The sequence below is a fragment of the Macrotis lagotis genome, chromosome 6 (assembly GCF_037893015.1).
Source record: "Macrotis lagotis isolate mMagLag1 chromosome 6, bilby.v1.9.chrom.fasta, whole genome shotgun sequence".
NCBI classification, from domain to species: Eukaryota; Metazoa; Chordata; class Mammalia; order Peramelemorphia; family Peramelidae; genus Macrotis; species Macrotis lagotis.
The window spans coordinates 88,234,259-88,261,891 of NC_133663.1; the positions used below are offsets into that span (position 1 = coordinate 88,234,259).

A 27,633-nucleotide genomic window follows, 5' to 3' on the forward strand; every position below is an offset into this window, starting at 1 on the left:
TAAAAATCATCACATTGTGAAAATATTGCAAATTTTTATTATTTACAATATAAAAGAAAGAACTGTAAGTCAAGCATGTTTTTACCTCAGTTCAATCTTTCTCAACCATTTCTTTATCATTTGTTAAATTAATAAAGCAAGTACTGAAAACCCAAATAATGAAAAATAACTTCTTAAAATGATCAATTTTACAAGTTAGCAAGGGACCAGAAGTTATTATTTACATAATATCTAACATACAACTTTAAGTATTTTTATTTCCTTAGGGGAAAGGTCTGTTTTAATACTCTTCTGACCTTTCCTTGTATTCCCTTTGTGAGATACGTAGATTTGGGAAAGAGCATTAAAGTTCTGTGCATTCCCATTGCTCTGCTACTCCAAAAGCCCAGGCATTGAGTTTCTGGATTAAGCTCATGCCCGGGATCCAGCCCCTGTACAAGGTGGGCACCGAAGGTGGGTACACAGGATACTTTCACTAATATCAATGGCTTTCTTCTTAACTCCATAATACTTTTTTCACCCATGTTCCTCTTCTCCTTCATCTTGATCTTAATTCAGACTCCTCCCCTTTTGTTCAGATTTCATTTTCTCTGTAGATGGCAACAAGTGCTACTACAAGCACCTCAAGAAAGTCAAAGGAAGGCACTCTACCTCACCATTCTGACAGAAAATGTGAGAAGCAAAAGTCTCTAATTTTCACTAATTGCTACTATCTTTGTATTACTACATAACCCTCAGTGGCTATCATTCTATCTTTGAAATTCAAAAGCAAAATTCAATACCAATACCATTTAGTTTGAGCAGCATACATGGTATTGTACTTGAATCAGGAGGCCTGGGTTCAAATCATACCTCAGCTACTATACATGTGATTAATCCCACAATTTAAATTTCTTCCTTTGTAAAATGGGGGATAATACTTTCCCTGTCTGCCTTTGCAAATTTCAGAGCAATATACATGTGAATTATTATATCATCTTATTTTTATCTCTCTATTGGTTTATATTATCTCTAATATTGTTTTAACTCTAATTTAATCATATTTATGTCCTTCTCTTTATATTTTTCAACAAGTCACTCATGTATCCCTCTTAGACTTATACAAATTCAATAAAAGATAAGAAAGAAGGATAAGAGCATGAATAGAATTTTTTAAATTAGATATGATAGTTCTTTGACAACAACTACTGAATGGGAAGAAAAAATATGCATATTTCTAAGCTGTGATATCTTCTGTATCTTCACAAAAATGAGTCAAGTGCTAGAATATAAGTAAATGCAGAAAAACAGAAATAGTAAACACATCTTTAACTAATCACAGTGATAGTCTATAAAGAAAGGAAACAAAAACACCATGAAAAGATTTGATAGTCTATCTCCCAAGACATATATATATATATATATATACATACACATATATATATATATATATGAATTATATGAATACAAATACAAAATGTGCTTCATAGAAATAAAGACCTAGGGGCGGCTAGGTGGCACAGTGGATAAAGCACTGGCCCTGGAGTCAGGAGTACCTGGGTTCAAATCCAGTCTCAGACACTTAACTTACCTAGCCGTGTGGCCTTGGGCAAGCCACTTAACCCCATTTGCCTTGCAAAAAAAAAATCCTAAAAAAAAAGAAATAAAGACCTAAATAAGAGAATAGATATTAATTGCTCTATAAATATCATCAAAATCATAATAACACCTCAATTTACTTATTTAGTGCCATAGTACTTATTCATAGAGCTAGAAAATAAATAACAAAATTCATCTGGGAAACAAACAATAAAGATTCTTTAGGGAAATAAAAATACAAGTGCAAGGATACAGGACTAGCAGTTGCATATCTCAAATTATACCAAAAAGCTATGACTAAGGAAGCTATCAGAAACTAATTAAAAAATAGAAAAATTGGAATAGTGAGGAAGATTCAGAAGCAAATGAAAATAACAGCAAAAGGTAAATTAAGCCCAAATTTTGCCATTACCAGATTAAGGACTCATTATTTGACAAAAATAAAAAATTAAAAAAAAAAAGGACAACAGTTGGGAACAAATTAGGTACAGTCCAACAGCACCTCATGCATGCATCACTAAAAAACCACAAGTGTACACTTGACAGATATAACAGGTCACGTCACAAATTAGAGGGGCAAAGCAGTAGATATTTTTCACAACTATGAATAGGGAAAGCATTCATTACTGGGCAAAAGATAGTTTAGGATTTCAGAAGACAAAATGGATAAGATAAAGTCTTAATTACATAAGTGAGAAATTTTTTGCATAAAAACATCAAAGCAGTTAAAATTAGAATAGAAAGAGTTAACTGGGAAAGGAAAAAAAACTTTAGTAAGTTTCTTTGATAAAGGTCTGATATCTAAGCTGTAATATAAGGAAATTATTAAAGAACAAATGAGCAATGGTTATTTCCAAATAGAAAAATTGTAAAAGGACATGAATAGTCAATTCTGAGAGGATGAAATCCAAACTATTAACAAACATATGAAAAAAATGCTCCAAATTACTGTCAATTAGAGAAATGCAACATGAACACATCTGAGCTCCAATCTCATATCTATATTAGCATGTCCTCCCTAAAATGGAAAATAACCAATACTGGAGGGGCAAAAGGAAGAAAGGTATACTGGTACACTATTGGAACTATGCCCCCAAAATAAGCATACCCTTTGACCTAACAATACCGCTATCCCTATGCCCCTCACATTAAAAAAAAAAAGAGGGGAAAGTATCAAGTATGAAAATATCTACAGCAGCTCTTATCACAGAAAAAAAACTTTCAACTAAAAGGCTGCTCATCAATTGGGAAATGGTTTTTAAAAATGACATTAATATAATGGAATATTATTGTGCTATAACAAATAATGAAAGAGATGGATTCTGAGACACTTGGGAACCCTTTCATTTTTTTTTTTAGGTTTTTTGCAAGGCAAATGGGGTTAAGTGGCTTGCCCAAGGCCACACGGCTAGGTAATTATTAAGTGTCTGAGGCGGCATTTGAACCCAGGTACTCCTGACTCCAAGGCCGGTGCTCTATTCACTGTGCCACCTAGCAGCCCCGGAACCCTTTCATTAACTGACACAAAGTGAACTCCAGGAGCTGGGCAGAAACAACAGAACCAGACTACACCATGATAGGAAGAATGACTTTGAAAGACTTGAAGGCTCTAATCAACCACAAATTCAAAGGATGATGATAAAATAAAGATTCCAGCATCTTGACATAAAGATGATGAATTAGAAATTAAGAATGAATCTTAGATATAACATGACCAATGTATGGATTTATTTTAACTTTTTACAAAGGGAAGATAGCTATGGCAATGACAAAAGGAATCAAGAAAAGCTGTCAATGAAGCATTTTAAGGAAATACAAAGAATAAATGAAAAAGAGTCAAAGGGCAGCAAATAGAGTAAAACTTTTTGGAGTTAATGTATTAAATTGAGTATATACTTTTTTTGGTAAGGCAATGGGGTTAAGTGACTTGCCCAAGGCCACATAGCTAGGTGTTATTAAGAGTCTGAGGCCAGGGCGGCTAGGTGGCGTAGTGGAGGGCAGCTAGGTGGCATAGTGGATAAAGCACCGGCCTTGGAGTCAGGAGTACCTGGGTTCAAATCCGGCCTCAGACACTTAATAATTGCCTAGCCGTGTGGCCTTGGGCAAGCCACTTAACCCCATTTGCCTTGCAAAAAAAAAAAACCTAAAAAAAAAAAAGGGTCTGAGGTCAGATTTGAATCCAGGTGCTCCTGACTCAGGGTTAGTGCTCTATCCATGTACCACCCAGTCACCCCAGTAAATTGAGTATATACTTTTAAAAAAACTGTACCAAACTATTGTTCTATTAGAAACCAAGAGGGACTGGATCTCAGGGAAGCCTGGAGGGATTTGCATGAACTGATGCTGAGTGAGATGAGCAGAACCAGAAAAACACTGTACACCCTAACAGCAACTTGGAGGTGATGATTAACCTTGAAGGACTCGCTCATTCCATCAATGCAACAATCGGGAACAATTTTGGGCTGTCTGAAAAGGAGAGTGTCATCTGTATCCAGATAAGGAGCTGTGGAGTTTGAACAAAGTTCAAGGATTATTCCCTTTAATTTAGAAAAAAACAGATATCTTATTGTCTGATCTTGTTCCCTCTTAGACTTCTTGTCTCTTCTTTAAGGATATGATTTCTCTCTCATCACACCCAATTTAGATCAAGGTACAACATGGAAACAAAGACACATGCTTTCCGTAGGGGGGCTGGGGGAGGGAAGTAAGATTGGGGGGAAAATTGTAAAACTCAAATAACATCTTTAATAAAAATAAATTTAAAAAAACAAAAAAATTGTACCAATGAGATCGGCAGTTTAATATACCATTCTCTTTCTGTTCTTTGTATGATCATTTGTGATTCTGCTTGTCAAGTTCAAAAGAAAAAAAGAAAAACAAAGAAAATTAAATGTAAAAAAATAGCTATTTCTAGTACTAACAATTAAAAAAAATTAACACTGTGCACATTATTTAGTAGTTGCCACAATTCACTGCTTCCTCACCATAATTCTCAAGGTAAGCACTTAAAGAGATGACTCACAGGAATATATCATCACCTTAACTACATGTAATTTCTTAAACAACAAGTTTCTATAATTAGTGACCTATATAAGTAAAACTGGGTTGAGCAGAATTGAAGATTCAGATCCACTTCAATTAGACTGTAAGAGTGTCTCCTTTCTCCAATGTTTTCAGATATTCAGTGGAAGAAATCCTAATATGATGAAGTGGAAAAGAATCTGCAAAACACTAAGTATTCTGTGAAACTTCCCCTGAGCAATCGATCATTAAGCATTTATTAAGCTCCTAAATCTCAGACATTTTAGGTTCTGAGAACATAGTTCTAGGCAAATACAAAACTCAGACAATCTCTACCCTCAAGAAGTTCATATTCTACTATCAGGAATGCAGGTTCAAAGAAAGGTAAAAATAAAATATACACAAATTAGATACACAGTTATTGGGAGTGGGAGGGCATTAACAATTGGTGAATTCAGGACAGTTCTCTAAAAGGAGTCTAGAAAGTTTTCTAAATTCAGAAAACAATGGGTGCGCAAAGAGACCAAGGTGGGAGATGGAATAACATAATGGGAATAGCAAAAGTAGGTCTATTTGGCAGGAGTGTAGACTAAAAATGGGGAAAATATATAATTAGTCTGGAAAAATAGGAGAGAGTCAGATAGGAAAGGTCTTTAAATATCCAATGGAGAAAGTTTTTATTTGATGCCACAACAAAAGAAAAACTACTGCAGCAGTTCAGGTAACAGCTGAAGTGGGTCTAAATTACAGTGATTGGGTAGAGATGAGGGAATGGATACAAGATATGTTTAGAGCTAGACTTAAGCAAGAATCTAGCAACTGACTAGCTGTATTAGTTGTACACCCTAGTGTGCAAGGGCTAGGTGAAAGAGCCCCCCTCAACACAAAATGAGCAATAAATTAATATGAAATATCATATATCATACTGCATTTACTAATACCTTTCTGCAGAATGGATCCTATTTCCCAAATTACACTCAAAAGTTTCTTGAGGACAGCAAGTGTTTCTGAAACATTTTTGAATCAATTACAACATTCAATTTAAAGCCTTAAATATAATATATACTCACTAAATGTTTAAAAAGTTAACATAAAAATAAAATTTTCTTTGCAATCTGGAACATATAACAAATAGGGTAATCACAGGGATGGGATAGGGCCAATTACAAAATGAGAAAACTAGCTTTACCAATGAAAATCAATATCTTTCTCTGCAATTGTAGTATTAGTGCTGTTTAGAACACTCAAAGATTAAATGGCTTTCCGAGGATCTCAAAAAATGTTTCAAAAGTGGGATTTAACTCAGGCCTTCCTGGTTCCAAAGACAACTCTCTACTTCACCACAGTGTCTCTCTGCAAGACAATCAAACCCTAATAAAACATTAAGCTATGGGAATTAATATTTCTATTTTACTTAAAATCTGACTTTAGATAATTTTATTGTTGATCTTTTTAATTTTTATAAACATTGTCATGGGTCTTATGAATAGGTCACAAATATTCAAATCTACTAAACTAAAAAAATTTCTTCTGTGTTCAAGGATAAGGAAGAAAAAACAAAACCTTACTTGAATTATGATATAACTGCTAGCTATCATGAGATAAAATGATTTTCTGTATGAATATGTTAAATGAAAGTATAGATGTATGCCAAGTCTTTTCTATACTAAAGACATGTAAAAAGGAATGGCAAAAAAGAGCTGACATGTCAACAAAAATATCTTTACAATTTCTTTACCTGTAGTAAAATTATTTAAATGAAGTTTTCATAAGGACAGAGGTATTTTCATGATTGTTATAATTTAAAAGGTCAGGTGGCTAGGTGGCACAGTGGATAGAGGACCAGCCCTGCAGTCAGGAGTACCTGAGTTCAAATCCAGCCTCAGACCCTTAATAATTACCTAGCTGTGTGGCCTTGGACAAGTCACTTAACCCCATTGCCTTGTAAAAAAACCCTGAAAGAATAATAATAATAATAATAATTCAAAAGGTCAAAGTCTTCAATAGTGATGTGTCTGAATTATATAATAATCCAACAACAAGAGAAATTTCTTCTAAGACTCTGAATGCTGCTTTGGAAAATTTTTGAAAAGTACCCACCATCAATCCCTCACATTTAGGCACAATAAGTCACCTTACTTTACTTCTTAATTAGAATTTAAATATTAATTATCTTTAATAGTTTCAATCCGCCATTTTTCACTATCATGGATGTGGTCTGCTGAAAAGTATGGATGATATTACATCAAGCAACCAAAACATAGTAGTCTACATTCCAAGGTATAATTATTTAAGAGGATAAATCCATCAGTTGAAGAATGCTTCTTAGTTGAATTTAGATCAACAATTGAATAGAAATTAATCCTAGAAAATATAAGAAATAACAGAGTTGGTAATATATTTCACTGGTATTCTTATAAGATCACAGGTCTCAGCACTCTGGGCAGACCTCCAATAACAAAACTAGGAAAAAGAAGAGTTTTGATCTCTACCTTAGAAAGGAGTAGTCTTATCAATAAAAATGCAGATTCACTTAAGAGTTAAGGAGTAGTCATTAGAACAATGACATAATTCAAGCAACTATGGAAATTCTACATTGTCTACTTCTATATTAACATAAAAATTAATACAAATAAACAATTACATATTGAGACTTGCAGATGAAACAGCTCATTTTTTAAAAAACCCAGATTAACAGAACAAAAGACAGAGAATTTAAGCAACCTGATTTCAGAAAAAGAATTGAACAAGCACCCAAAGGAAAAATGCTATGGTTAACAAGGATTTACAAGTGAATTCTAGCTAATAATTAGATAAATGTAAATTAAAGCAACTCAGAGGTTTTACTGCACACTCATCAGATTAACAAAGTTGACAAAGAGGGGTGGCTAGGTGGCAAAGTGGATAAAGCACCATACCTGGGTTCAAATCCAGTCTCAGACACTTAATAATTACCTAGCTGTGTGACCTTGGGCAAGCCACTTAACCCCGTTTGCCTTGCAAAAACTTAAAAAAAAAAGTTGACAAAGGAAAACGAAAAAGTTACAAATTTTTGAGGAGCTACAGAAAAACAGGTACATTAGTGCACTGCTGATGAAACTGTGAATCCATTCAACAACCTAAAAGTAAATTCAAAAAAGTCAATAAATTGTACATATCTTTTGATCCAGCAATACCATAACTATGTGATAAGGACACAATAAAAAAGAAAAGTACAATCATAAAGGACTCCTAGAAACAAAGAATATAGTTGTGTTTTGTTATAACTAAGCCCTGGAAACAAAATTGTTCATCAGTTGTGGAATGCCTGAAAAAATTGTGCTGTGCTAATATAACAAAATTTTATTGCATCATATGAATTGAGGAATAGCATATAAATATGGATAATTTTATGTCAAGTGATATAGTGTGAAGTGGAAAGAAACAAGGAAATAAGACTCATGATGGGCACAAAAATTATGTGAGGGCAAACTTATCTGAAAGATTTCAGAGCTTGAGATTAAAGTTGAAACCTTGACTTCTAAAATCTGATAAACAAACCTCTTAGTTCTTAACTCATAAAGGGAATGAATGAGATATGCAAAATGAGATTAGATGGGGAGAGAGATAGTGATAGAGAAAGCAAGAAAGCAAAGAACACAAAGGAAGGCAGAAGGAAGGGAGGGAGGTAGGAAAGAAAGAAAAGAGTAAGAATGAAAGAGAAAGGGCTATCCAGGAAACATTTTAAAAGCAAAACCAAAAAATATAGAAGCTAAGAGAAAAGAGGAATAACTTTGGATTTAATGTGAGAAATTAGGTTTCTTCTTTTTTTTCAAAAAAATATATATACACACACATATACATACACACATTCATATATGTATACATGTGTGTATATAAAATATATTCAAAAACCTATGAAATACATCTTATTTTTAAAATTTTTTTAATGAGAACTTTTTTAAAAACTGTATTATATATACTGAGATCTGCATGTTCTGTTCCTTATACATGGAAATGTTCACGATTGTCCATATCTGTCAAGTTCAAAATGACAAAAAAATTTTAAGAAAAAATTCATGAAAAATGAATGGCAACCACAACTACTTTTTTTTCACATCACTTTTTTTAAAAAAGCTAATGAAAATGTGATGAGGGGTGGCTAGGTGGGCCAATGGATAGAGCACCTGCCCTGGAGTCAGGAGTACCTGAGTTCAAATCCCGCCTCAGACACTTAATAATTACCTAGCTGTTTGGCCTTGGGCAAGCCACTTGACCCCATTTGCCTTGAAAAATCTAAAAAAATAAAAATAAAAAAATGTGATGCAAAAAAAATTAGATATACATTTTTAAAATAACTGATTTGTAGGTTTGTTTTACTTGACTATACACATTTTTTACAAGTGAAAGTTTCTTTTGGGGGAGACTAGAGGATAAATAGTAAGCAAGAAAGAGCATCACTAAAAATTTTTAAATGCAAAGAACAAAAAAGGGATACAAACAGCAATTCTGTTAATAGATGATATATATTTACATATATATATATATATATATATATATATATATACACAAAACTAACAGTGGTTCAGTTTCTTATACCATCCTCTTCTTGTTCTTTGTATATTGAAATATGTTTGTTGACCTTTAAGCTTACAACAAAAATAATTGAAGTTGGACTTTATTTTTTGAGAATCTTAAGGAACTTCAATTTACAGACTTATGCCATGAATGATGCCTGACTGATATGAAATTCAATCCAATTCAATTCTCTAGGAGAAGAACACAATATAATCACAAATAAATAGTTACAAAATAATTAGAGGTAAACTTAAAGGGTGGCTAGGTGGCACAGTGGATAAAGCACCGGCCCTGGAGTCAGGAGTACCTGGGTTCAAATCCGGTCTCAGACACTTAATAATTACCTAGCTGTGTGGCCTTGGGCAAGCCACTTGACCCCACTGACTTGCAAAAAAAAAAAAACCTAAAAAAACAAAAAAAATTTAAAAAAAGAAGTAAACTTAAGGGAGAGTTGGTAACACCTGGGGAGATCTGTAATTCTCATGGGAGGTAGTATCCTTGAAGGAAACTAGAGATTCTAGAAGAGGGAAGGTAATGAGGGAGCACATTCCAGACAAGGGGGTATACCAGTACAAAGATATGGGGAAGTTGAGTTCATGTCGAGTTCAAGGAAGAGCTGGTGGATCAGGTTAGCTGGAGTGCAGATTGTATTAAAGTAATTAATTTGGAATAAACCAAGAAAAGTAGGTGCTAGGGATACAAAAACAAAAATACAATACAGATGAGGAAATATACAAAATTGATTCAAAGAAACTGAAGAGATTTTAACTGAGGAAAAATCAATAAAAGAATCATGCAGGTAGTGGCACTTCTGCCAAGTTTTGAATGAGGCTAGGGATCCCAGGGAGGTAAGGAAAGAAAGCATTCTGGGTCAGAGGGATAGTTCTATGGTTTACCAAGTGCTTTTCTCCATTGCAATTCTATGGGATAGGGCAAAAATTATTTTACGTGAGGCATCTGCAGTCCACAGTGATTGCTCAGGCAACAAACAACTAACATGTATCAAGTCAGTCCAATATTCATCATTACACCAGCCCTTCATGGTGAAATTAGGAAAGGACACAGAAAGTAGCCATTTGACAGGATAAGCATGGACATAAGAGCTGATATTTGCATTCCTGGAAGGAGGTTCCAGTCTTAAGAAATTACTCCCTGCTTTTTTCCTAATACAAATCAATTGATTTTCTCCCTCTAAAAATAATCTTCTGAAGGGGCAGCTAGGTGGTACAGTGGACAGAACACTGGCCCTGGAATCAGGAGTACCTGAGTTCAAATCCGGTCTCAGACACTTAATAATTACCTAGCTGTGTGGCCTTGGGAAAGCCACTTAACCCCATTTGCCTAGCAAAAACCTAAAAAAAAAAAAATGTTTTTCAAAATGTGAAAATGCACAATCATCCATCAGACAAGTTTACCCAGATCTAGGAATTGAACACTAACTTTTGGTGAGTCAACTAACATTAAGTGCCTACTTATGTGCCAGACACTGTGCTAATCACTGGGAACACAAAAAAGAGCAGATAAAGTAGATAAATGCAGATAAAATAGAAATTGTGGTCACTAATATTTCTTACAAAACATTATTTTCTTCTAAAATCTATAACTGAGGGGGCAGAGCCAAGATGGTGACAAGAGAAGATTGTGTCTTAGGCGCTCTCTTATAAATCTTCGAAACTAAGGACTCAATTAAATTTTTGAGACAGAACTCACAGAGGGACCCAGTGAGGCAGTTCTCCTACTCAAGGTAAACTGGAAGAGAGCCGAAAGGCTCTGCTCCCCGGGGTTGGAGGGGTGGCATGCCAGCGGGGTGGCCCGCCAGAGGGAAAGAACTTCAGCCTCCTGGAGGCAGGCCCAGGGCACTGGGAGCCACAGCTCACAGCAGCAAGGGAGTCTCCTGAGCTACACCCCGGGGAGCACCGGACACAAAGTGGGGGAACAGCAGGGAACCTCTGCCAGGGTGAGCACGTGGAGGCCAGCCCTCAGGGCACACAGCAAGCAGCTTAGCCACTGCATTCCAGATCCAAGAAACAGAAGCAGGAGGAGCCAGTAAGCAGGAGCCCCCAGGGCATGAGCCCATTGAGCTGAGGGAAGGGAGTGAAGAGAGACTGCAGAGCTCTGTCCTCTGCCCCTGGAACAGGACTCTGGGGCTCTGAACACACTCAGATCCTGATCGCAGTCTTAGGCCCCCCTCATAGAACAGCAGGGACCCCCCCCCACCTCAGCACCGTGGCAGAGGGGGGCGCTTATGGTCAGTCACAGACCAGGAGGGAGGACAGAGCCTCACACACTGAGACCCTTGTGGGAGTGTCCCAAAAGCTCAGGAAGCAACCCAAACCAGGCCCAGGCTGGGAAAATGAGCAAGCAGAGAAACAAAGGGAAGACTATTGAGAAATATTTTGCAAATGAGCCTAAGAAGGATCAAAATACTCAGTCTGAAGATGAGGAAGCACAAGCTCCTGCATCTAAAGACTCCAAGAAAAACAGAAATTGGGCTCAGGCTATGACAGAGCTCAAAAAAGACTTTGAAAATCAAATAAGGGAGTTAGACAAAAAACTGGGAAAAGAAAGGAGAGAGATGCAGGAAAAACATGAAAATGAAGTCAGCAGCTTAGTCAAGGAAATCCAAAAAATTGCTGAAGAAAATAGCATGCTAAAAACCAGCTTAGGTCAAATGGATAAAACAGTTCAAAAAGTTATTGAGGAGAAGAATGCTTTAAAAAGCAAAACTGGCCAGATGGAAAAAAGAGATAAGAAAACTCTCTGAGGAGAACAAATCCTTCAGACAAAGAATAGAACTCAGGGAGATAGATGAATTCACGAGAAACCAGGAATCAATACTTCAAAAACAAAAGAATGAAAAATTAGAAGAAAATGTGAAACATCTCACTGAAAAAACAACTGATATGGAAAACGGATTTAGGAAAGATAATTTAAAAATTATTGGAATACCTGAAAGTCATGATCTGGAAAAGATCCTTGACATCATTTTCAAAGAATTACTACAGGAAAATTGCCCTGATATTCTAGAAGCAGAGGGCAAAATAGAAATGGAGAGAATCCACCGATCCCCCCAAGAAAGAGATTCCAAAAAAAAACCCCTAGGAAAATTACAGCCAAATTCCAGAACTCCAAAGTCCAAGTGAAAATATTACAAGCGGCCAGAAGGACACAGTTCAAATATCGTGGAGCTGCAGTCAGGATCACACAGGACTTAGCAGCAACTACATTGGAAGCTCGTAGGGCTTGGAATATAATATACCAGAAGGCTAAAGAGCTTAGAATGCAACCAAGAATGAACTACCCAGCTAGGCTGAATGTCCTCTTCCTGGGAAAAAGATGGACTTTCAATGAACCAGGGTAATTTCAAATGTTCTTGTTGGAATGGCCAGAGCTGAACAGAAGGTTTGATCTTCAGATACAGGACTCAGGTGAAGCATAGAGATTGGAGGAGAAGGGGAAAATATGAGGGACTTAATGATGATGAACTGCATGTATTCCTGCATAGAAAAATGACACTGATAATACTCATATGAACCTTCTCAGTTAATAGAGCAGGTAGAGGGAGCTTTTATAGTTGAAGCACAGGAGAAAGTTGAATTTGAAGATAAAATATGGTATAAAAATGGAGTCAATAGAAAAAAGGGAAATGTAATGGGAGAAAGAAAAAGGAGAGGGGGAATAGGCCAAGATATTTCATATAATAAGATTTTTCTTTATTACAATGAGCTATTGCAATGATATGGAAGGGGGGAAGGCAAGGGGGAATGAGGGAATCTTTGCTCTCATCAGAGGTGGCTTGGAGAGGAAACAGCATATATACTCAATGGAGTATAGACATCTGGAGTAAGAAGGAGGGGGGTGACAGGGGAAGGGGTGGGGATGTGAGTGATGGAGGAGAGGATGGACCATGGGAGGAGAGTAGTCAGATATAACACATTTTCTTTTTTACTTCTTGCAAGGGGCTGGGATTGGATGGCCTGGCCGGGACTATAGGGTCAGGTGGATGCTGGGCCTAAGGGGTAGTGTGGGGGCTCAGGGCCTCTTGGCCCCAGAGCTGGAGATCAGTCTGCTGTGCCACTCTGCTACCCTACAGCAGAGTCAAGAGTGAAAGGAGAGGGAAAATATAGTACATGGTAGTGGAGAAATACAAAAGGAGGGAGTTGCCATCAGCAATGGCAAGAGTGGAAAAATATGGAAGTAACTTTTGTGATGGACTTATCATAAAGAATGTGATCCATCCGTGACAGAGTTGTTAGTGTTGGAACAAAGACTCAAGCACATTTTTTAGTATTATTATTATTATTATTATTTTAGGGGGGTGCAGGACAAATGGGGCTGGGTGGCCTGCCTGGTGCCACATAGCAGGGTGATCATTGGGTGTCTGAGGCCAGATTTGGACCAGGGTGCTCCTGGCTCAAGGGCCAATGCTCTGTCTGCCACCCAGCCACCCTTACTATTTTATTTTGGGTCTTTTTCCCCCTTTTTTTGGTTTTTGCAGGGCAGTGGGGTTGGGGTGGCTTGCATGTCACACGGCTGGGTGATTGTTGGGTGTATGGGGCCAGATATGGGCTTGGGTGCTCCTGGCTCCAGGGCTGGTACGCCGTCCACTGCACCACCATTGCACCACTACAATTATTATTATTATTTTATTATTTTAATTTTTTTCTCTTCCCTTTACTTTATCGCTCAAGTGAGTCTATATTTTTGGGTGGGAGGGAGTATTTTGTTTACTCTTAAACAAGAATATTTTATTAATGGATAAAAAAACATTATTTGTACAAAATGAGAATAAATAAATATTAAATATAAAATACATAATTGATAGAGCCAGGAAGACCAATTTTAAATTTTGCCTTCGGCACTTGCTAGCTCTGGTGCTGGGCATATTGCTTAACCTTTCAGCCTCAGTTTCCCCATCTCTAAAATAAAGTGTTTGGACTGGAAGACATCCTAAACTCCATTCCAGTTCCACTAAATATATGATTCTATGACATGACATAGACCAGGACAAGCTAAAAAAAATGTTCTACATGAATGTAATGATTTTTTTAAACTAATTTAATAATAACGTGAAAGTGAATCAGTAAATTTGTACTAGTTTTCCAGAGATCTAGTGTTAAGTGCTGAATGAGAGCAATTTGTTGGGGGAATAGCTGAATGAGTGGAAAAAAGTTGGTGCTGAAGGAAGAAGTATTTTGTAGATAAACCCCTATATGACATTTCATAAAGTTAACATGCTGCCTTAATTGAAGGAATAATATATGTGTATATTCTAGAAAAATTTTCTTCCAAATGAAATTTTCCTTTTACAACTTGACAAAATTTGTCACTTGCTGTAGTTTGTTTCCAATGTCAGCTTTCTAAAGGCCTAAAAAGGACTCTCTTCTAGTAACTACATATAAAAATTCATTATTCATACTCTCCTGGGTTCTAGTGGATCTAATCATTAACAGCAGATGGAAACAGCAAAAACTACCTACAGCTAATCCTATCATCACCTCTGTTTCGATCCAACTAGTGCAGGGGTCAGCAAACTATTGCCAAAAAAAAATGTAAAAGCCATTCTTGGCTCATGCGGCCAAAAAAGCAGAGGCAAGCCTTGATTTGCCAATTCCTCTATTAGTTTTTACCTTTCAGAATTAAACTATCAATAAAGTAGCACTTGAAAAAAATTTCCTTATCAACATTTAAAAACAAAATATAAATCTAATTGAAAGTATTTGTGGAAAATTCATAAGAGCTTATTATTAAACATATATTCTGATAAAATTTCATTTTAGCTATCATTTGATTTCCTAAAATAATTACCATAATTTCATTAAGATATTTTCCATTACCAATATTAAATTTTGTAAAGCAGGGTTTTACTGCAACTTTCTAAGAATATAAGGGCTACTATTTTGTCCAGAGTCAAATTCATAAACAAAATGTTTTCAACTTAATTTTAACTTTTTCAGAAATCTGATGAATGTTATTTAGTTTTTCTTTGTTTTTAATGATAGTACTAAAAATAAGAATAAAAAATATTTCTCAATTTTATTTCAATAAAATATAGTGGTTGAGTTGTTTCTTAAAGAATAAAAACATGTTTATTTACAAAAGAATATAAGCCAAAAAAGTGAAATATTATCTATATTTCATTATCATATTTCATATATTTCATATATTATCTATATTCTTAAATATATTAATATCATAACTATATTTAAGAATTAGAATTTTCTGGTGGTTTTTTTACCCATTTCTTCCTCTTTTAAGTTGAAAACTTGTTCCTAAAAAAATTAGATTTTGATAAAGGGCAAAACTAAAATAGGAAAGTACTTCCATTTGTATCTTCCTGATCTAGATAAGTCTTTCCAAAAATATAAATACAAAAGAAATGAAAGACTTAAATAGAATTTCAGAAAAGTTAGGTATACAGGCAGCCAGGTGGTACAGTGGATAGAATACCAGTCAAGAGGACCTGAGTTCAAATCAGACCTCAAATATTTAAAATTTACTAGAAAAGTTAGATATGGTAGGCCTCTGAAAACTACAGAATGGGAATAAAAAGTATATATATAAATATATATATATATATAATATATATATATTATATATATATTTTTATATATACATAATATATATTTCTCAACTATTCATTGCAACTCCACAAAAATGTATTACCTCTTAGGGCATTAAAAACTTCATTAGTACAATACAGAAAAGTCAAAATATTAAATACATTTTACAGGTCATAATTCATAGAAATTATATTCAATAAATCACCAGAACCAGCATAAGATTTATAAGTGAGACCCATATCAATTTAATTCCAATGCTACATAAACTGGAAAAAAATTAAAGAATTCCTTCTATAAAACTGGTCTTGATACCAATCAGAGAGTCAAAACACAGAAAGAAAACTGAAGACCAAAATTTCTAAATAAACTATTAGCAAAGAGACTATAGAAATGAATCACAAAGATTAAACACTACAACCATGTTAGATTTTATACTAAGAATACAGGATGTGTTTCAATATAAGGAAATCTGTGAACATAATTGGTCACGCTAATAATAACCAAAAAACCATGATTTTATAAATAGATTCAGAAAAAAGTTTTTGACAAGATACAACACTAGGGGACAGCTAGGTGGCACAGTAGATAGAGTACAGGCCCTGGGCTCAGGGGGACCCAAGTTCAAATTTGACCTCAGACACTTAATAATTGCCTAGCTGTGTGACTTTGGGCAAGTCACTTAACCCCACTGCCTTAGATAAATAAAAAAATTTTTTAAAAAGATTTAAGAAAAACACTAGAAAGAAGTAAAAATATAGCTTTCCTTAATGTGGTAAGAAATATCTAAGACCCAAAGTCAGCATTATCTGTAATGAGGACAAATTAGAGGCCTTTTAAATTTGTTTATTATCACTGTTACTATTCAATTTCGTGCTTGAAATTCAAGCTATAGCCACTAAACAAGAAAAATAAATTGAGAGGAAAAAGCATAGGTGAAGAGAAAACAAAATTATTACTTTGATAAAGATATGATAGTTTAATTAAAGAATCTGAGAGCAGGGGCATCAAACTTAAATAGAAATGGGGACCACTGATATTACAAGAGGATCCCTGTCAGTGCATATTAACTCAGAAAAGCATGTAAATTTTATCTGTGTTTTACTGTATTTATTTTGTTGAGTATTTCCCAATGGCATTATAGTCTGGTTCCAGTTGCACTAGGCAGTATTCCAGGTCCTATTGGACATCTCTGCTCCTAAGTGAAACAACTGACTGCTTAGGATTCCAAAGAGGAAGCCAGAAAAGCTTCTATCTCCTTTTAATCCCAGCATTTCCCATTATTTGAAAGTAACTATGGTTCTTACATGTTAAAAAAATAACTTCCCTGAATTCTAACATTTAGACGTATTGGTAGATTTAGGTAGCAAAATAAAGAATTTTTAGAGAAACTACAGACATGGTATGGTTAATTTATATATTAAATAGATTAAGTAAATTCTTGGAAACTATTTACTCTTTATACTCAGTAAAATCAAGACATTTTTCTTCAATTGAATGTAAAAAAAAAACAGATTCATTCTTTCTTCATATATTTGCACATAACAAATACACAAAAAGATTAATTCCTATATGCAGCTAAAACAGAACTTTTTCTTTGATCCTTCTGGTTCATATGACTAGGCATATTTCCTGAAAATGCTTTTTGAATTTTTAACTTTTTCTTGTCCTTTATTCTTTATATCTTTTAAGTTACTGCATTATAGAAATATTATTGCTCATGGGAAGGCTGAGCCAATATAATAAAAATAACAATACTATCTAAATTAATATTCTCATTCAGGGCCATATCAATCAAACTATGAAATGAATACACCAATATGTGGTCAGTTTCTTTGCAGAAGCATATAATGGCCCTTCCGCCCCGGCCGGCAGCCTGAGGGAGGCCTACACCGACATGAAGCACCAGTATGACCAGTGCTTCAACCGCTGGTTCGCAAAGAAGTTCCTCAAGGGTGACGGCTTGGGGAACCCCTGCAGCGACCTCTTCAGGTGCTACCAGCAGTGCATGCAGAAAGCAATAAAGGAGAAGGAGATTCCTATAGAAGGGCTGGAGTTCATGGGCCACAGCAAAGACAAATCCGAAAGCTCTCCTTGACCTTGATAGCAGACTCCAAGATGACCTTTCCAACCTTTAAGATATCCAAAAGAATGCTCTCTCAAGCTTTTTACAGTAGTGTTACTTGCAGATGGGTCCTGTATACCTTCATGATTTCCTTTCAGGTGATGCCCGACCCCAGCTGGTCTGGCATCTTGCAGTGTCAAAATGGTTTCTTCCAATAATCAGAAGGGGACGTGGGTCTGTTGCACTTAAAATCCGGTTTGGTCCTGAATGCCGAATCCATGCTGCTAAATATTACAGTGTTTTTTTTTTTTCCCTTTTTCCCTGGAAGCACACCTCTGATGCTCTGGGAATGATTCCAGTATTTAAACGGCAACCATTTAGTTTGGTTAAAGACTGAATAATGATTAAAGGTTTGGAGCTAGCCAAAAAGGGATCTGCCTTTAAGAGACACAGACACCTGCCTGCTTTCAAGAAGATTCAGAAGGGAATAAAAAACAGGAAGTACCTGAAGGCTTCAAAGAAACCATTTGGAGTTCCCAAAGTTTTGGGACTAAGCACACAAATTGAGGTGATTTCTAGTTTCTTGTCAGTTTAGCTACAAAGGAACTAATATATGCAGAAATCTGATTTTCCCTGATTCTCAGGCTGCTTCATATAGTAATGACTTAAAAAAAAAAGCCAATGGAAAAGGTACTTCTCATAATTGAACTATTGACTATCCAGGGTGGGTTGGGGGCAGAAAGTTGTAGACAGGATCTCTCTTGAATACCATTAACACTCCCCACCGTTAATTGGGATGAAGGGAATGATTTGCTTTATTTGCCTTATTTGTCCATCATGTTCTGTAACATTTGAAATCAGAGGTGGAATAAATGACTGCTTTAAAAAAAAAAACATAATGCTCTGATCTAAGTTTTGTTTTGACATCACCGGTGATTCATAGATATGGGGAGCCCCCTGCCAATGCAGATCTGTACCTACTCTTCTTACAACCTTACAAGTTGCCTGTGGTACTAGAAGATTGTGTGGTTTGTTCAGAATCACAAAATCTGATTGTATCAGAGATAGGAAGGGAATTCAAATCTTCCTAACTGAGCTTCTTAAGATCAACTCTCCATCCACTAATGACAAGCTATCTATCTCAGTAGTGTTCTAGGAATGAATAGTATTATGGCTTCTAGATAAAGAATCCTTAGACCTTCTCCAATTGAATATATTATCTAAGTTTATAGGAGTCAAAACAAAAGTAGTTAAATATTTCTATTGATCAATTCAAAAGTGTCCTTTGTTTACCACTAACCAAATTTAAAGATGGAATTCTTAGTAGCTTTGAGAAGATATCTTCTCCAAGGGTATATTTTCTGACTGTATCTTCACTGTGCAATTTCCTCAATCTTTTGTTGCACAATCACTATGAAATGTAAATTCAAAACTGAAGAGTATTTTCTGAGTAAGCAAGAGAAAGTGTCAGTCAGCAGCTCTCTTGAGCACAATGCTTATACAACTAAGATATCTGATAGATTTTTGTAAAAACACTGGAGTTGACTTTTTCTACAACACATATTAAGCAAACAACTTTTGTGCAATGCCAACTATTAGCATAACATTTTGATATGTCAACTTGGCGAAATGGAATCTAATATTATATTTATTCCACTACCTTTTTATAAGCCTTGGAAGCACATAATATTAAGCTATGACTGGATTTAGGTACCAGACAAAACCCAACAAACTATGCTATAGTTACCATGGGAATACTTTAGCAATTCATACAGACCAGAACTAGTTCCTATCAAAAAACAATTTTTTAAAGAATTTTTTTTGTAGTATCTGAATCAACCTAAAATAATGAAAACATGATCCTAAGTAAGGGCATTCATTTTTAAAAATATATTTAAATATGCTCAAAATTTTTTTAATCTTAGAGGACATGGATATTTTATCTCTTAATTTGAAGTTCTGAACTAAAAATGTTTAATAGTCAAAATTTTCTTTCATAACAATTCAAAACTAGAAATGTCTACATTTTGATTTTAAAATCTGACACTTCTATAAAACCAAGATTTCAGATTGTATCTGCTGTGTCAGGCTCTCCGGAAACCAATTACAGGTCAAAGAATGAAATGATCTATTCTGTAAATCAGTCCCCTAGAATTTATTAAGTGTTTAATATATACATTATTTGTTATTGTTCAGTCATTTTAGTTTTGTAGGACTCTCTGTGACCACTAAGTTCCACATTATGCTAAGAGCTGGGACTACAATCTAAGGAGAATGAAAGGATAGCCAAATCCTCAAGTAGCTTACATTCTAATGGCAGAAAAACAACACATTTGAAAGGGGGAGTATCCTATAGGCAGCCTGGAAAGGAATTAAACTTGGCAGGTCCTTCCTGCATGTCTTCCTTCAATGAAGATTTTGAGAGAAGCCACTAGAGGCAGAAACCTAGGAAGGAGAAAGTAAACTGTCTAAGTGAGGATTCTGGGGCTAGGGTAAATCTTCAGGATAGTAGATAAAAGGAGCTCTCAAGGAACTTATTGATCCAATGGAAACTTCTAAATTTTAATCCCAAAGAATAATATATGCCAAGCAAAGTCTTAGGAGAATAAACTACAGAAGATAAATAATAAAAATGTAGAGTTCTAACCCAAAGAAAAACCTACCCTCAGTATTCTATTTTTCCAGTCTGTTCCCTCCTCTCAATTTCTGCTTACCCTTAATAGGAATATATAAATTTAATACTGGAAACTCAGGCTTATATTTCAAAGATACTCCTAACTCTTCTCCAATAAGCTGCATGATGATCTGGAAACACCAGAGTAAAAGGTCATTATAACCAACAACACTTAGCTATGTGATCATGGGCAAATCCTTTGACCTGAACCTATTTCCTCATTTGTATTAGTATAATTCTTGCTACATATATACCTAATAAAAAGGATTGCTGAGAACTCAAGAGAAGTATATGCTAGTCAAATATGTTATCATCATCATCTCAGAGAACAGAAAATTCACTGCACCTACCTGCCTCACATAAACACATTTTAAGGAGTAGACAATTTTCCCCCAAGATTTAAATAGGAGACTCATACACTTAGAGAAGTATGTAGCATAGTGGTCAGTATTGGATTTCTGGTCTAAGGAAGCCTTGGGATCAAATCCCATCTTACTAGCTATATATGCCAATGGACAAGATACAACTCTTCTGTGCTTCACTTTTTTCATCTGTAAAATGAGATTAGTACTAACTGTAGTACTTCACTGAATTGTCATAAGAATAAACAAGATAATGTATCATTTTGTAAACTTTAAAATTACTATAAATGTCAGTCATCATTATTAGTTATTAATCATTATATTTCCCAGACAAACACAAAACCTCAAAGAGAGGAATTATTTCATTGTTTTTAATTGTATCTCAAGCATCTAACAGTGAGCCTGACACACAGTAGTTATTTACCAAATAGCTGATAGAATCACTTAAAAAAAAATCAAATGTTACTTGCATTTGACTTTAGGCAATTCAGCATCAACTTTTTTTTAAAGTTATTTATTTATTTCGAGTTTTACAATTTTTTCCCTATTCTTGCTTCCCTGCCCCCATTCCCCACAGAAAGCAGTCTGTTAAGTTTTTACATGTTCCCATAGTATACATGGATCTAATCAACCTCAACTTCTACAATCTGTTTATTCATCTGTACAATGAGGAAGATGAACTCCGTTACCTCTGCCATCCCTTTAAGCTCTAAATCTATTTCAAATGCGATATAGAAATGACTCTTGGTAGATATCAAACAACTGTGTTTTGGTTGCATATGTGGAGTACAGTCAAGTCAACAAGCACTTATTAAGCTTCTATTTATATACCATTCACTGTGCTAAGAATTGATATAATTCCAAATTGTTTCCAAAATAGTTGAACAAAATCAAACAGGCCTACCATTTTCCTCTCATTCTTGTCAATCTTAAAGGCGTTTAGGGGAATCTCACAGTATCTTTAATTTATATTTCTCTATTAATGATTTTAAGCATTTTCTTCAGTATTTTTAATTGCTTTAATTTTTTTCCCCTTGAGAACTATCTCTTTAACTCTTAGGCTAGCTCTTAAGATGTTTTTTTTTTGCAATAACTATTTCCTTTCCTTCTTTAACTTCACTAATTTTGCTTGTGGAAAAAAAAATTTTCAATTTAAACAATCAAAATTGTCCATTTTATTTTCTGTGATCCTATCTTGTTTGGTCATGAAATTCTCTCCATACACATTTGCAATAGTATTTCCTTCCTTACCCGTTTTAATCTGTCTATGACTTGATTTTTTTTTCAAGTCATATATCCACTTGGAACTTAGTGGGATATATATATAATGTGAGATATAGTTAGGTCTAGACCAAGTCTGTACCAGACTACTTTTCAATTTTCCTACCAATTTTTATCAATTAATTCCTTTACATAATATTGGCAGCTTGGGTTTTATCAAACAGTATGCTATTCTCTTTATATGTCTCTATAACTGCATTCTTAATCTGTTCTAATTGACTTCCCTACTCTTTAACCAGTAGCAAATTGTTTTGATAATGACAGCTTTATAGTACAGTTTGAGATGGAATATAGCTAGGACCCTTTTCTTGCACTTTTTTTCAGAGCTATTTCCTCTGAGATTCTTTATTGCTTCAAATGAATATGTTATCTTCTCTAGTTCTAAAATGTAATCCTTTGGTAGTAGTTTGGCATGGCACTGATAAGCAAATTAACTAATTGTCATTTTAATTTTTTGGCCTGGATCAACCTCAACTAATTAAAGTCTCTCCAATTCTTCAGGCTCATCTTTATCTCTGTAAAAGAATGTTTTGCAGTGGCAGAAATATAGTTTCTATACGTACTTTCTTTTTTTGTTTTGTTTTGAAAGAAATAAAACGGGGCAGCTAGGTGGCGCAGTGGATAAAGCACCAGCCCTGGAGTCAGGAGTGCCTGGGTTCAAATCCTGTCTCAAACACTTAATAATTACCTAGCTGTGTGGCCTTGGGCAAGCCATGTGCCTTGCAAAAACCTAAAATAAAAAATATTAAAAAAAAAAGGAAATAAAACATTTTTGGTTTGTTTTTAAATATTTTGTTTTCCAATTATATACAAATAGTAGTTTCTACTTATCACTTTTTGTAAGGTTTTGAGTTTTACAATTTTTCCCCTATAGTCCCTTCCCTCCCCCCACAGAAGGCAGTCTGACAATCTTTACATTGTTTCCACATTATACATTGATCAAAATTGAATGTGTTAAGGGAAAAATCATATCCTTGAGGAAAAAATAAAATATTAGAGATAGCAAAATTAATTACATAGTACATAAGACAATTTTTTTTTTAATTAAAGGTAGCAGTCTTTGGTCTTTGTTTTAACTCCATAGTACTTTCTCTGGATACAGATAGTATTCTCCATTGCAGATACCCTAAAATTATCCCTGATCATTGCACTGATGGAATGAACAAGTCCATTAAGGTTGATCATCACCCCCATGTTGCTGTTAGGGTATACAATGTTCTTCTGGTTCTGCTCATCTCAGAATCATTTCATTCAAGTCTTTCCAGGCTTCTCTGAAATCCCATCCCTCCTGGTTTCTAATAGAACAATTATTTCATAACTTACGTATACTACAATTTGTTCAGCCATTCCCCAACTGATGGACATTCACTCCATTTCCAATTCTTTGCTACCACAAATAAAGCTGCTATGAATATTTTTGTACACTGATGTTTTTAGCCTTTTTCATGATCTCTTCAGAGTATAGACCCAGTAGTAGTATGCACATTTTTATTGCCCTTTTGGCATAATTCCAAATTGCTCTCTAGATAGGTTGGATCAGTTCACAGTTCTACCAACAATGCATTAGTGTCCCAGATTTTCCCACAGCCCTTCCAACATTGTTCATTGTCCTTTCTGGATATATTGGCCAATATGAGAGGTGAAAGGTAGTGCCTCAAAGATGCTTTAATTTGTATTTCTCTAATTGGTAATGATTTGGAGAATTCTTCATAGGATTATGGTTAACTTTGATTTCCTCATCTGTAAATTGCCTTTGCATATCTTTTGACCATTTGTCAATTGGGAAATGGCTTTTTTTTTATAAATTTGATAATTCTCTATATATTTTATTTTATTTATTTTTATCATTCTTTTTAAAAATTTATTATTACAATGATTTTGTTACAAAAGTAAACATAATCCCCCTCCAGAAGATGAGAAACTTCAAGAATAGTGAGAGAGAAAAAAAATTGTACTTCAGTCTGTGTTCAGATTTGCTTTCTTTATCATAAGTCCACCAGAGAAGATGCTTCAATATTTTTCCCACAGTTGCTATTACTAGTTGTACCTCCACTCTATTCCTCCCCACTCTCATTAATTCTATTCTCTCTCTCCTTACATCCTGGTCCTGTCCAAAAGTGTGTTGTATCTGAGTACCCTCTCCCTCAATCTTCTCACTCTTATATCACCTATTCCCTCCTTCCCTCCCCCCATTCCCCCTTATCCCATCCCTTTCTTTTCATTTTTCTCTAAGGTAAGATGGATTTCCTTACCCTATTATTAAGTGTGTGTGTGTGTGTGTGTGTGTGTGTGTGTGTGTGTGTGTGTGTGTTACTTCCTCTCTGGGTCATTTCTGATGAGAATGAAGGCTCACTCATTCCCTCTTGCCCTCTTTTTCCACACCATTGAAAAAAGCTTCTTCTTGACTCTTATGTGAAATTTCTTAGCTTCTTCATCTTCTTTCCCTTTCTCCCAGTACTTTCCTTTATCACCCATGGACTCCATCTTTTTACTATATTATACCATTATATTTCGCTCCTTCCTGTGTCCTGTATATATATATATATATATGTATATATATATATATATACACTCCTAACAGCTCTTATAAATGAGAAAGTGCATGAGTTATCAATATTTTCTTCTCATGCAGGAAAATGAACAGTTCAATATCATTAAGTTCCTCATAGTTAGTCCTCATTCACCCCCTCTTTGGTTCACCAGAGTCCTGTACTTAGAGATCAAACTTTCTGTTCAGCTCTGGCTGTTTCAATAGGAAATTTTGAAAGTCCCTAGTTTCACTGAAAGTCCATCTTTTCCCTGAAAGAGGATGTTCAGTTTTGCTGGGTAGTTGATTCTCGGTTGTAACCAAAATCTTTTGCCTTCCAGAATATCATATTCCAATCCCTATGAGCCCTAAATGTAGATACTGCCAGATCCTGTGCAACCTGACTATGGAGCCTTGATAGTAGAATTGTTTGTTTCTGGCTGCTTTTAGAATTTTCTCTTTGATTTGGGAGTTTGGGTATTTGGCTATAATATTCCTGGCAGTTTTTCTTTTGGGATCTCTTTCAGGAGGTGACTGGTGAATTCCCTCAATTTCTATTTTACCCTCTGCTTCTAGGATCTCAGGGTAATTTTGCTGTATTAGTTCTTTAAAAAATGAAGTCTGGGCTCTTTTCCTGTTCGTGGCTTTCAGATAGCCCAATATTTTTTAAATTATTTCTTCTGGATCAGTTTTTGAGGTCAGTTGTTTCTCCAGTGAGATATTTCACATTTTCTTCTAATTTCTGGCTTTTTTTTTTGGAAGTTTTATTTCTTCCTGATTCCTTGCAAAGTCATCAGCTTCCTTTAGTTCCATTCTACATTTGAAGGAATTATTTTCTTCAGAGAGCTTTTTTATCTCCTTTTTCAGCTGGCCAATTCGGCTTTTTATGGCATTCTCCTCATTTGCCTTTTGGTTTGCTTTTTCCATTAGGCCTAAACTGGTTTTTAACATATTATTTTCTTCAGTATTTTTTTGTATTCCTTTCACCAAGCTGTTGATTTGGTTTTCATGATTTTTGTGCATTGCTCTCATTTCTCCTCCCAAATTTTCCCCCACCTCCCTTGCTTTTCATTCATTTTTTTTTTTTAGGTTTTTGCAAGGCAAATGGGGTTAAGTGGCTTGCCCAAGGCCACACAGCTAGGTAAGTTATTAAGTGTCTGAGACTGGATTTGAACCCAGGTACTCCTGACTCCAGGGCTGGTGCTTTATTCACTATGCCACCTAGCCGCCCCCCCACCCTTAATTGCTTTTCAAAGTCTTTTTTGGAGCTCATCCATAGTCTGAGCCCATTTTCTATTTTTCTTAGAGGTTCTGGATACAGAAGCTTCGATTTTGTCATCATCTGAGTATGTGTTTTGATCTTCCATGGGACTAAAGTATTTCTCTATGGTCAGATTCTTCTTTTTCTGTTGTTTACTCATTTCCTCAGCCCAAGACTAATTTACAGCACTTCCAAAGCTTGAGGTGGGGGGGGGGGGTTGGGTCACCCCACTAGGACCTTTATTCCTCCAAGGTCTTATGCTCTCTTGCCTGTGTGTGTGTTTGGACTTCCCTCTGCCCTGGAGCTATAAGGAGGAATCCTGCTTAGCTATCTTATTTTGGAAGCCCAAACTGCAACCTGGATCTGAGTGTGGGCAATCAGCAGAGTCCTACCCCAAGGGAGAGCAGAGAAATTTCTGCTGTCTTCCCTAACCCCCCCTGACCATTTGTGGGCTGTGCTCTGGGGATGCAGGCTGGTTTCTTCAGATTCTCGCTGTAGATTCGACCAATGCTCCCTCACTCCACACTCATTCTGGTGTAGCAAAATTCTCTCCCTGCCCCTTCAAGCTGTTCTAGGGCTGTGCTGTGACCAGGGCTTTTTCCAACTCCCAGTCCTGATAAAACACATCTTTCCCACAGAACTTCTAAGTTATCTAGGACTGGGAAAATGTATCACTCAGTCTTTCTGTGGGTTCTACCCCTCTAGATTTTGACTAGAGACATAATTTGTTGGCTTTTCAATTTGGGGGGGGAAGAGGTCCCAGGAAATACTGCCTTCACACTGCCATCTTGGCTCCACCCCCCCCATGTGTACTTTCAAATAGGTAATCTCTTGAATCTTTAAATATTCTGTAGTTATTCTGAATGAAATTTCTTTCTGCTGGATTTTGTTGGGAATAAAAAAAAGGCTAATGAAATGCTTGAGTTTATTTTCTATTCTTCTAGTTTGTTAAAGTTGTTATTTATCTTATTCTCTAGAATTCTAAATAAGCGTCATATTTGCATAAAATAATGCCATTTCCTCTTTGCCTGGGCTTGTTTCCTTAATTTCTTTTTCTTTTCTTTTTGCTATTATTAGCATTTCTACCATTATATAATACTGGTGAAAAAAAGATGTCATTATTTTATCCTTAAGCTTATTGGAGTGGTCTCTAAGTTACCTTCCTTACATACTAATTTTTGGTTTTAGATAGTTTTAATCATATTAAGGAAAAGTACATTTATTCCTATGCTTTTTAGCATTTTGACAGTTATATTTTGTCAATATTGATATAATCATATGATTCTCATTGTTTTGTTTTTAATATGGTCTGTTATGATGGTTTTATTTGAACCAACCTGATATAAAAACAACATGGTCATAGCATATAATAATCTTGATAAGTCTGATATGTTTTGCCTCTACATAGTTATTTCATATCTCTTCAATGAACATCTACACACTCATACCAGATTTTGTGTTTATAGATGTTTGTATACATACATATTTGCAAAGTGTAAAATGAGATGGTGTGGCTCCATGGAAGTTTCTTTAAGTTTTATTTTTAATGTGTGAATGACTTAAAACTGGTATGAAGAGGGGAGGCTAGGTGACGCAGTGGATAGAGAGCACTGGAGTCAGGAGTACCTGAATTCAAATCCAGCCTCAGACACTTAATAATTACCTAGCTGTGTGGCCTTGGGCAAGCCACTTAACCCCATTGCATTGCAAAAAAAAACTAAACTAAAAAAAAAAACAGGTATGAAGA

The 27,633-nt window shown here is 35.3% G+C and overlaps 1 protein-coding gene and 1 pseudogene across 4 annotated transcripts in view; one reads left to right on the plus strand and one right to left on the minus strand.

Moving 5' to 3' along the window:
* The window catches only part of BMPR2 (bone morphogenetic protein receptor type 2), a 209,241-nt gene that overhangs the window by 168,139 nt on the left and 13,469 nt on the right, over positions 1 to 27,633 (minus strand). The window lies entirely within an intron of this gene.
* Positions 414 to 17,814, plus strand: LOC141491500 (TP53-regulated inhibitor of apoptosis 1 pseudogene; annotated as a pseudogene).